Below are 10,728 nucleotides of genomic sequence, written 5' to 3' on the forward strand. Positions count from 1 at the left end.
TAATATGTAGACACTGAAAATGCCAACACCTCCAACTGCACCCCATTACCATTTTTTGATATATATATATACACAATATTATATAACACATAATAAAATAATATATAAATAAAATGAAAATCAAACTGGTGCCGACGTAACCCACTTCACAATATATATATATATATATATATATGTATATATAATAATGTTAAAATAGTAACAATAAAACAACGAGAGCAGCAATAATAAGAGAACAACGGAGGAGGGTGGAAAACAACTCCCTCAAATAATTATTTACTTATTATAAATTATTATTTATATTTTTGTTTATTATTTTTTAATTTTTTTGCCTATAAACAACACAAAATTAGATGAGAAAAATACAAAAATTCACCTTTTGAATAAATGATGAATTTTCTAATTAACAAACTCTCTTCCTAACACTCTCAGGATTATAAAATATGTTTTAAAATCTTAGCAAGAAGGCTTAAATTTTAGCTTTAATGGAATTAAAAGATAATATATCCATAAAGAAAGAGGTGAAAAAGTTGAAAGTTCTCTCTACTTGAACAAAATTCCTCAACTCTCTCAATTTTTTAATTCTTCTCCCTTTTCCCATTCTCTTCTCTTTGAATATAATTTCTCTCACCCATTTCTTTTCCTTTCTGAAACAAATTTGTCTCTTCCCCCTTTCTTTTCTTCTTTTCTTTCACTTAACTTTTTCCTCTGTTTTGTTTTGAAAAGCAATTTTTCCCCCCTCTCTCTCTGACTTCTCTTTTCCTTTTTCTCTCAATTCCCTTACTCTTTTTATAAAACCCTTGTTTTTCCTCTCTCACCACACCCATTAATTCCTAACAAACCATATGGCAACCCACGAGGTTTCTCACAAGTCATGCGGTTTCAAAAGCCATGTGGTCATCCTACGAGGAAATGAGGCCAATTTTTTCAAAGTTGCTTTGTTTTATGTATTTTGTCCAAAAAAAAGGTTTTTAACGGGTCTAAAATAATTTGGTTAAAAACGGATGCAAGGTTGTGATTAAAGCTTAAATCTAATTTTTCTTTTGAGAAATTCATAAAATAGCATATTCCAATTTTCATCATCGGGTGTTCAGAAGAAAACGCCCAAGTCTTAAGGCTGGTCAAAATGAGATGTCTACAGTTGTTCCTCTTTGATAGAGCTCGATACGTCATTTCATGACATGAGTGAATGTCAAAGCTCGAAGACAACCTTTTTGACAAGTCTGTAAGATTTGGGTAAAGAAATAAGATGCAAATATAATTACTTGAACCCGAAGGTTGCCTACGTATCCCTTTGCAAGGAATCAAACTAGCGTAGTTCAGGGGTAGGATGCAAATAATATGCTCGAAATGTAATTGAAAGTTTGGACTTACATGCTTCCATAGCGAGTTGATAGTTAGACTTACGCGCTTCTTCACAATTGGTTGAAAGTTGGACTTACGCACTTCTACATAGTCCGTTGAAAGTTAGACTAACGTGTTTTCGTGCAGTCGATTCAAAGTTGGACTTACGTGTTTCCATACAACCGGTTGAAAGTTGGGATTACGCGTTTTTGTGCAGTTGATTGAAAGTTGGAGTTGCGTGTTTCCACACAGGAGGTTAAAAGTTGGACTTATGTGTTTTTACACAACCGGTTGAAAGTTGGATTTACGTGCTTTCACATAGTCAATTGAAAATTGGACTTACGTGTCTCCACACAGCCGGTTGAAGGTGGGACTTACGTGCTTTCGCGTAGCCAACTGAAAGTTGGTCTTATATATTTCCACACAACTAGTTGAAAGTTGGACTTACGTATTTTTGTGTAGCCGATTGAAAGTTGGACTTACGTCTTTCCACATAGCCGATTAAAAGTTGGACTTATGTGTTTCCACACGGCCAGTTGAAAGTTAGACTTATGCACTTTCGCGCAGCCGATTGAAAGTTGGACTTACGTGTTTCCACACAGCCGATTAAAAGTTGGACTTATGTGTTCCTACACAACCGATTGAAAGTTGGACTTATGCACTTTCGCGCAGCCGATTGAAAGTTGGACTTACATGTTTCCACACAGTCGGTTGAAAAATTGATGATGAGATGCAATAATGATAAAGCTGCAAAGATACCATATGAAAGAAGCAAACAACACAATGCATGCTAGTTGATATGAGTACAATAAATAATATTGTTCAATCATACTTTCTATATGAGTGATGCAAACATGTTTTTTACATGAATGTAAGAAATGCAAATCCAAACATGCTCCAAACACGTTGAAATCGATGTGAGAAAGAACATTCTCCAACCACGTCGTAATCATGACACGCTATAAACGTAAGGAGATGAACACACTCCAACCATGCTGAAATCATAGGAGGAGAAAGAGACTCTAACCATGCTAGAATCGTGAGAGAAGAAAGAACACATTCTAAACACGCTGAAATCGTATGAGAAATGAAACACTTTAACCATGCTGTAATCGTAAGAAAAGGAACACACTCTAACCATGCTGAAATCATGAGAGGAGGAAGAACACATTCTAAACACGCTGAAATCATGTGCGGAATGACACACTCTAACCACACTGTAATCGTGAGAAGAGGAACAAAATAGGGATAAACTCCAACAACGCTAAATTGTGAGAGGAGGAACTGTAATGACCAAATGATGACAAGCCTAAACACGTTTCACGTGCAAACGATGAATACAAAGAGAATGTGATACGACAAATGAACAAGAACAGTGCAATGATGAGATAGATACATGGGGAGCAGTGTGATTATGCGACAGATGCAAAGAGTATGATGAGATTATGCGATAGATGCACATGAACGGTCTAATTATACAATCAATGCATATGAATAGTGTGATCGTAAGATCGATGCTCAAAGATGGTTTGATGGATGCACAAATTTAATTTTCATTTTATTTTCTTATTTTTGAAATTATTACATATTTTTTTGTATTTTTGTATCTTTTCATTTTTGTATTTTGTATTTTTCTTTTTTTTTTCTTCAATTTTTTTTTGTCTTTGATTTTATTTTTTTGTTTCTGTTTTTCTTTTATTTTTTCATTTTTTTCATTTTTCTTTTCTCTTCTCCCATGTTCTCGTCTCTCTGTCCCATTTTCATCTCCTTTAAGCACCGTGTCTGGCACGCAATTTTAACAAATGCGGCGTCTGACCCACATAGCACCTCGATCCTTCCATCATTTTGTCTCGATGCCTTTTCTCTTTGTCTTCTTCCTTTGCTCCATATTCTTCTTAGCTGAGGCCTGTGAGAGAGACACAAAGCGAAAAGTTGCGTATCATTAGTCTGTGGCAGCTCAAATCTCTCTTTCTCTATCATGGCTTCCTCCCATCCTCTCACTCTCTTCTCTGGCCTTAATGATTCCACAATGGAGACACTTGGCATTGGTTCCTCAAAGTTGTAGACACCCCATTTTTGATTGCCCTTAAGACTTGGACGCGACTTATGGTTTACTTGATGGAGAAAGGTGTGCAGGGCAAAGGTTCAGTTTCTTCGGTAAGGAGAGAGTCAAATCTCAACTTCATACCCTTTTTGGACCGAAACAATCTTGATCAAAATATTTTAGACCTTAAAACCCTCTCTTTCAAAACGTTTTTGAAATAAAGTTTTTACGATGTTCCGAGGCTCGCATTTTGTCAAATGTTACGCTTTTCGGTAAACCGAGCAAGGACAAAGTGGAAATGAACGAAAGAGAGATGAAATCTTTGAAAAATCTTTCAAAACACCTTGTCTAGGGGTTTGGATTTGAAGAAAAGAGGAGAAGAGAAAGCAAAACTAGTTTGGGAGAAGTTCGGCATGAATCCGGATAGGACCAAATCTGCGCGGCTTCACCGAAACGGGCATAACTCCTTGCATAGGAGGAATTTTAATACGAGGTTTACGGCATTGGAAAGCTAACTTCTGGGGCTTCAATGTGGCCACATGGAAAACTAGAAAATCAGATGGCCGACCAGCTTTTTTGGTCAAAAGTGGTTCAGCATGAATCCGGGAAGGAGGAAAACGTCTGCGCGGCTTCACCGAAACAGGCATAACTCTTTCCAAAGAGGAATTAAGATATGAGACCACCACCGTTTGAAAGCTTACTTCCGGGGCTTCATTTTACACTCAAGAATCTCCTAAGGACAAGTTCGGGCGGGGGAGATATGGTTGGTTGAAGTAGGGGATCAATCCGGTTGGACCGAATCTGCGCGGCTTCACCAAAACTAGCATAACTTTTTCCACAGGAGGAATTTTAATGCAAGGTTTGCGGCATTGGAAAGCTAACTTCAAGGGCTACTTGGACGACCAGCTTTAGGGCTTGAACCTTTTGATCCCTGGTCGGCCGACCACTTAAACTGGTCGGCCTACCACCTTTCCTGGTCGGCTGACCACCTTGGCCCTTTTGAATTGGTCGGCCATTTTTGTCTCTGTGAGTGTATTCCAGCTGTGCCAGCTGTTTTGCACTAGACCCTATGCCCGAGGTTCTGTCCTTGTGGGGGGAAATTTGAATTGGTTTTTTCCCCCCCCCCCTTTTCTTTGGCTCCTCTCCCTCTATATAACCAACACCCCACCTCATTTTACAAGGGTTAGAAAAAAAACCAGCTGGAGATATATATACACCCAACCCTCTATATCTCTCATCCAAGCCTCAAAACCCCATTGTTCTTACACCATTTACTCACCAACTCATAGCCTACCACCTCCACACTCCATTCCAGCACCTTGAAGGTCATTTGCAGAGGTAGAGAGCTCATTTTCTTGGACCAAAAGCTGCTGCATTGCTGTGCTACAAGGGTAAGCCTTCTTTCCCTCTTTTCTTGCCTTATTTTGTATGATATCTTAGCCCCTCTTGCTAGCATTTCTGGGCCTCGAGCCAAACTGGAAAAGATCTTATTTTGAGCCCCTCTTCAACTTTATTGAAGGTCTCTTTGCTGTTTGAAGCCATCTACTCCCTGTTTGTACTTTATCTCTCTTTTAGGGCTTATTTTGCATGATATATTAGCCTTATTTGCGAGCATTTCTGGGCTTCGACCCAAACTGTAAAGTATCTTATTTTTAGCCCCTCTTCAACTTTGTTGAAGGGATCTTTGCTGTTTGAGACCATCTTCTGCCCCTTGTCCTTTATCTCTCTTTTAGGGCTATTTTTGCATCATGTTTTAGCCTTACTTGTGAACATTTTCGAGATTTTCTATAAATTAGAAAAAGTATTATTTTGACATCCTCTTTAAGTTTGGTTAAGGTCCCATTCCTGTTTGGGGTTATCTTCTCCTATGCATGCTTCATTCCTTCATGCTTTAAGCCATGCATTTGAGCATTCGCATTAGCCTTGTTTTGGCCACTTAGCCACTAAAATTCAGCGGATTTTCAGTGGCTTTGATGAGGTTTTGAGCTTTGAAATCATAGAGGGGTGACCCTCTCACCCCTCATTCTCTTTACTAGCATGTTTGACCTTCCAAAGGGACCCTATTTTGCATGCATTGAAGTTACTTTCTAGGCCTCATTTTGAGGATTTTGAGGTCTTTCTTGGCTCTGTCCAAGGCCCTTTCGGCCATATTTTATGTCTATGATGCATGTGTAGAGAAATCCCATTCAAGGCCTTTCAAAGAGGCCTTTCTTTGCATGTTTCCGAGACTGATTCCAGGGCCTATTTGGTGGATTTTAGGGCTTTCATAACCCATTTCCAGAGTTGGTTTGGTCTTGCTAAGTGTCTATCTTGTATGTGCTTAATGACCCCTTGTATGGCCCTCTAAAGGAGCTCATCATTTTTGCAGATGTTGGCTGCATTTCAGTGATTATTTGGACATATTTTCATATGTTTTGTTCACTGATTTTTGCTGGTTTGATGAGATCTCACATGCTTCACATACATGCCATGTAAACCATGTTTGCTAGTCAAAGTTGCATGCTATTTTAGTCCATCATGCTAGCATCTTTTGGTCATGCTTTGAATTAGAAATGTTCATGTTTTGGGACTGCCTTGGCTCTGTCTTTGTGCTCCATGGTCAAATAATGCATGCTTTGTATAGCTATAAGTCAATACATGTGCCTAGTTTTGAATTTCGGGGCTTATCTCATGCATCGGGTGCCATATATCCATGATTCGGGATCATTTAGCATCAAGTTTTAGTGCTGAAATTTACATGTCTGTATGCCATATTTCATGCCTTGCCATGCCTTGTTAGAGTTGCACGTTGTGCCTTAGGTTCGGTCCTCGGTTTGCGTACATGTGTGCACGCATTTCGGTGGTCTCATTTTCATCTCATGGCCGCTAATGTGAGTGTGGCTGAGGTCCACTCATGTTGGTGTAAGTCCATTATGCATTGTATATGCCATTTCAAATCATAGCATTGCGTATGCTAGGTTGTATGTTAGAGCATTGTGTATGCCTTGCTACATCGTGCATTGTGTATGCCATCTCATAGCATTGCGTATGCTAGGTTGCATGTTAGGATTGCATTCATGCATGTCATGCATATTGCATTGTGCTTGGGATAGGAGTTAGCCCAAGCACGGGAAACGAGGGACGTTTCGTACTTCGAGTGACGGAACGTGCCTCAATTCCCGGTCATCGACACTCCGGAGTAACCATGATGGAGTCTCGGTCTTGTTATGTTCATTCATTTTATATTGAGTCGTGCAATTCCACTCCTTGGCCATCATGCATCGAGATGCGTGATTGGTGGCACGAGGATCGAGGTATGCATACATATGTGAAAATACTTTACCATGCCCCTTTCTTGCTCTCTGTTGCAGCAAATCAGAAATCGGCAGTCTTTTGGAGCTTCGTGCAATATTCCGGGCTTAATTGTAAACAGAGGCTAATTGGGGCATCGCAATGGATTTCCGCGCAAGGCAACTCAAGCATGCATCATTCATCATTCGGAACAAAGCTGAGGCGGTCCATAGATTTGCGTGCTAGTTTACTGCTTTCCTAGTTAAATTTGTTAAGTAATTAGGGTTTTGTACTTATTCGGACTGTAATTATTCATATGGGACTGTATTATTTATTCGGACCCTCCGAGCGAGGGCACAATGTTGTAATAAGTGTGCGTGAGTGTGATGTATGTCTTCCAACCCCACGTCTTTCTCCCTTTTATTTACCAACTTATGATGGTTAGATTAGGGCATGTTTCAATTAGCATATAGTATGATAGCATGTTTGCATTCATTCATCTATCTTGCATGCACCGAGCTTGGCGCATCATACTAACTGCATTTGTATTTCAATTCCAAGTTGAATACGTGTTAGCTGTAGCATTTCATATGCCATCTTAGAATAGCCGGGCCTATCTTAGTTGCATTTTGCATGTGTTGTATTAGGCATTACTGTATAGTTAGGACCATGCATGGATTTCTAATTAGCTTCTGTTTTGGCTTGGAGTACTCGGTAAGTGTTTTTGCTTTAGCATGCTTGTATATGTGTGAGTGACTGCCATGATAGCATGCTTACCATGAGGCTATGTGCTTATATGATATAACTGCCTGAATGCCTGTGGGTGAAGGTTGGGTTATTTGGGTTGGAACAATTCATCAATTGTGAGTTTTAAGCCCACTAGATAGTGGCAAAACCATGTTTTCTAAGCCCACCTGAGGGTGGCAAAATCTGCATTTTAAGCCTACTTGCGAGTAGCAAACCATTTTCAAAACAAACATGACATGTGTTGTTCCAATTCAGGCGATCCGGTCTATATTTGTATGTTGTGCGTACCACATAGTAAATCTAGGCTAATAACCGAAATAAGAACGCATAATGTTTTCAAAACTAGATATCATGGTTAGTAGAGGCCGATCTTTGATCGGGCGAGCGGGGGTGCTCACGAAGTGACCTTCCCCAATCGTACCTAAGTTGCCGAGCAGAGGTAACTTTGGTGATGACGGACACGTGGCCTTAGGCAACGAGTCAGGGTTTCCTAAATTTCCCAAAATAAAATATTTAGGTGGCGACTCTGTATCTAGCAAAGCAGTCCATGTTTGGCACTTCTTTCAAAAAACCTGTTTTCAAAAACGATTTGCCGAATTTGGACTCTTTGATGATTTCATCGGTCTTGCATTGCACTCTGCGAGATTAGATACAGGACCGTGACATTGAGTCATGAACTGTAGTGAGCCCAATGAACAAAACAGGGGGGGGAGGGGATTCCCTCCCGGGACGTTCGGAGACGTCTACAAGAGTGCACCTCCCCGTGTCTTCAACTTCCCTAATTTGTCAGTCGAACGACTGATGGCGACAAAATTAGATATCGACGCCAACTCCCACATGCTAAACTCATGTGTGGAGACTGTGACTACGATATTTAATTTGTCTCACCAGTTACAGAGCAGGAGAAATGAGATACATCGGTTAAATGCACAACTCTCCCTTTATCAACGTATGTACCAAGATACCCGAAAGGAGATTAGCCAACTGAAAAAAAAATAACAAAAAGCTGAAACGAAAGAAAACAACCATAACCTGATTCACAGCCCCTTGGTGCTCTTCATTCGACGATAAATGGGGAGTGATTTCTTTTGAAAGCTCTGCAAATACTAAGGCAGGGTCTTTAAGGGCCTCCTGAGATTAATGATGAAGCAAGACAACTGACAATGGAAAAAGGCAATGAAACTATCTGCAAAAGGCGTCAACCGGTAACCTTTGCTGCCAAAAACTCAAGTCGCCAAAAACTGACAACGATGCTTACATTCCTTTTTTTTCTTTTTTTTTCTTTTTGTATTTTTGGTTTTTGCTTAAGGAATTGAGCGCCAACGTATTAGCTTCAGATGATCTCCTTTTGTTTTGTTTTTTTTTTTTTGAAAGCATTTTTCTTTGTAATGTTGTAATCGGGGGCTTCAACCTAAATTTTCAATTAATGGAGTTTTGTTCTACATATCATGGAATGAATGGCACAGTACTTGAACATGAAAATCATTTTGTTTTGAATTTTGAAATTGAGAATGGTTGCATTTCAATGAGTTCTGAACTAGATGTCGAGCCTATAACTGACCAAAACACAAAATACGACTCAATGAAAGAAAAACCAAGCAAAAACAACCTAAACAGGCCTATTGACACTTGCCAGAATAGAAAGGACACAAAACTTCATCGCAAGCGCGATTATAAACACTGAGGGCGCGACCAAGTAGAACAATCGCATATGCGATTTAGAATATAGCGGGCGCGATGCTGTAAAACAAGATTCAAAACAAAAAATCACCGAGTCTGCCCTACTTCTGCAAATTTGATCCGGCTAAATCAATAAATGTGTCGGCTAGATGAAGATTTGTACGGCAAGATAGAAAGTTGGCTAGCCAACGGAATGGTTCTGTTATATTGTTAGAGACAACTATTACGCACTTTCCGGTGAGTGATTGAGAATGTAAATGGAGACTTTCGAGAATACGGAGGAAAAACAAAAAAAAACCTGACTCGATTGTGCCCCTAGTTTATCATTTTGACTATTTTTTTTGGTTTTCTTGTAAAAAAGTTTTGATCAACATGAGAGCTAGATTGGCATGCTTGTTCCATTCTCTGTTTTGAAATCATGTAAGCCAAGCTATGAATACTGGAAAATTTTCTTTTTTGGGTCAAATGAATGGTCTGATTTTTACAAAAATAGAATAATTTTCAAGAAAAATCGGTCAACTTCATTAAAAAAATATCAAAACTTATTTTCACAAATGGCAACTACCCGACTAACATGAAATCAACCCTTGAGATGCACAACCTCAAATCAAATAACCCAAAATAAAGTACGTTGCATCACCATTTGATCTGTCTCGTAACTAAATGTAGCATGAAGAAGAGATAGGACGATCGAACCGAATGAAGATAACCCGATTGACCATGGATTGGACAGCAAACTTGAATAAAGATAAAACAATCAAACATGGATAGGACAATCAAGTTGAAAATGGTTGGGGTCGAACTTCAGGATGAAGTTACCTACGTGTCCCAAAGAGAGGAATCAGGCCTTACGTAGTTCCCAAGTAAGGTTCACTAGGGTATTAACACTCTCCTTTTGTGCTATAACTTTTGCCAAAACTGCCCTTTCGGGTTTTCGACCTTGCGAGCATTTGTTTTCACTTTTTCATATTTTTTTTTCATTTTCTATTTTTTTTCTGCTCTTACTTTTGCCTAGATCACCCTTTTGGGTTTTTGGCTCAGCGAGCCTCTCAAGGATAGTACTTTGTTTTAGGTTGTACACACTGATTGGTTATGAGATCTCTACGCCATCTAAATCCATAAGAATGACTGCTACTCTTGACTAGATAGACGTGATAATGTAGGGACCTAGCTAATTGGGTCTGAATTTACCCCTAAGGTCAAGGATAGGAGTTCGATTATTGTTCAGCACTAAATCTTCTTCTCTCAAATTGCGATATTTGACTTTTTTTCTGGTCTGCATTGGCTTGAGAAACGATCTGGTTTGAATCTCTTATCACATCCAATCTTATTGCCCCTAGTTCTAGGGTTGCTTCTAATTCGGTTATCCAAACCTCATACTCTGGTTGATTATTGGACACTCAGAATCAAAGTTTGAAAGCTAAGGGGGTTGGGCCTCAGGTCGAGAGGAATCCTATGTTGTACAATCTCATGATCAATTCTAGGCATGTCTTCGTAGAACCACGCAAAAATATTTTTTGAAATCTTTTAATAAAGCGACTAATTGCTCGAGTTTTTCTGAAGACAACATGAAACCAATCTGGACCAAGCGAGGATCCTTCTCAGTACCCATATTAAGAGACATGATCTCATCCACTAAGGGC

The sequence above is a fragment of the Camellia sinensis genome, chromosome 13 (assembly GCF_055761805.1).
Source record: "Camellia sinensis isolate YWXY chromosome 13, ASM5576180v1, whole genome shotgun sequence".
NCBI classification, from domain to species: domain Eukaryota; kingdom Viridiplantae; phylum Streptophyta; class Magnoliopsida; order Ericales; family Theaceae; genus Camellia; species Camellia sinensis.